This window comes from Hylobates moloch, unplaced genomic scaffold, assembly GCF_009828535.3.
Source record: "Hylobates moloch isolate HMO894 unplaced genomic scaffold, HMol_V3 SCAFFOLD_20, whole genome shotgun sequence".
Classification (NCBI taxonomy): domain Eukaryota; kingdom Metazoa; phylum Chordata; class Mammalia; order Primates; family Hylobatidae; genus Hylobates; species Hylobates moloch.
Window position 1 is genome coordinate 33,252,888 of NW_026652295.1, and position 1,689 is coordinate 33,254,576.

At 48.9% G+C, this 1,689-nt stretch overlaps 1 pseudogene; it reads left to right on the top strand.

The window, feature by feature from the left end:
• The window catches only part of LOC116459786 (V-type proton ATPase subunit F-like), a 7,610-nt pseudogene extending 6,123 nt beyond the window's left edge, over nucleotides 1-1,487 (top strand).
• Nucleotides 1,488-1,689: the final 202 nt, after the last annotated feature.

A 1,689-nucleotide genomic window follows, 5' to 3' on the forward strand; every position in this document is an offset into this window, starting at 1 on the left:
GTTGGCCAGGCTGGTCTCAAACTCCTGACCACAGGTGATCCGCCTGCCTCGGTCTCCAAAAGTGCTGGGATTACAGGCGTGAACCACCGCACCTGGCTGAAAGACCCTTTCTCTACCAAAAAAAATTTAAAAATTAAAAAATTACCCAGTTGTGGTGGTACATGTCTGTAATCCTAGGTACTCAGGAGGCTGATGCGGGGGGACGATTTGAGCCTGGGAGTTCAAAGTTTCAGTGAGCTATGATCATGCTATTGCACTCCAGCCTGAGCACAGAGAGAAACTCTATTTAAAATTTAAAAAAGTAGGCTGGGTGCAATGGCTTATGCCTGTAATCCCAGCACTTTGAGCGGCCAAGACAGGCGGATTGCTTGAGGCCAGAAGTTCAAGACTGGCTTGGGCAACATGGTGAAACCTCATCTGTACAAAAAAGAAAAAGGAAAATTTACTAACTCAATAGAACTTTACAGGAAAAAAAAATTAGCTGGGTGTGGTGGTGTGCAGCTGTAGTTCCAGCCACTCAGGAGGCTGAGATGGGAGGATCGCTTGAACCTGGGAAGTTGATGCTGCAGCAAACTGTGATCACACCACTGCTCTACAGCCCAGGTGAACAGAACAAGGCCCTGTCTCAAAGAAACAAACAAAAAAGTGAATAGAATAGTATATGCACTCCCATGTATGCGTCACCCAGCTTCAATATTATCAACTGACAGCCAACCTTGTTTTGTCTACACCTCCCACTCACTCCCAACCTCTCCCATATTAACATAGAGCCAGACTGTTAGTTGAGCTCTATAACTTTTTATTTTTTTTTAGATTGGCTGCCGCTCTGTCACCCAGGCTGGAGTGCAGTGGCACAATCTGGGCTCATTGCAACCTCCGCCTCCTGGGTTCAAGTGATTCTCTTGCCTCAGCCTCCCAAGTAGCTGAGACTACAGGCATGCACCACCACGCCCAGCTAATTTTTATATTTTTAGTAGAGACGGGGTTTTACCATGTTGGACAGGCTGGTCTCAAACTCCTGACCTCAGGTGATCTGCCCGCCTCGGCCTCCCAAAGTGCTGGGAATACAGGCGTGAGTCACTGTGCCCGGCCAAGCTCTATAACTTTCATGTACACAAAAGTACATTCCAGTTTTCAACTCCTCATCTAAAAAGACAGTTCGGAGACCAGGACATGGTGACTGTTTTCCTGCAGGGCGGCATAGGGGAGCTTAACAAGAACTACCACCCCAATTTCCTGGTGGTGGAGAAGCATACAACCATCAGTGAGATCAAAGACACTTTCCGGCAGTTTCTAAATGGGACAACATTGGCATCATCCTCATCAACCAGTACATTACAGAGATGGTGTGGCACGCCTTGGATACCCACCAGTGCCCCATTCCAGTCAGCCTGGAGATCCCCTCCAAGGAGCACCCATATAACACTGCCAAGGAATCCATCCTGGGCAGGGCCAGGGGCATGTTCTCTGCCGAAGACCTACGCTAGGGGATTCCTCACAGCCCAAAGCCCCTCCCTCATTTCCAGGCCTCTCCCCAGGCTTGCCATCAACCTTCTTTAAGTTCTGAGCCTCTGACTTCCAATTCCCACCTCTTCCCACTTCATTAAGAGGCTAGGTGAGGCGCTCCTAGGTTGCTTGGGCTCTGCTGTTAAAGTCAAGGCTAGTTAAGGAACAGGAAGCCAGACCATC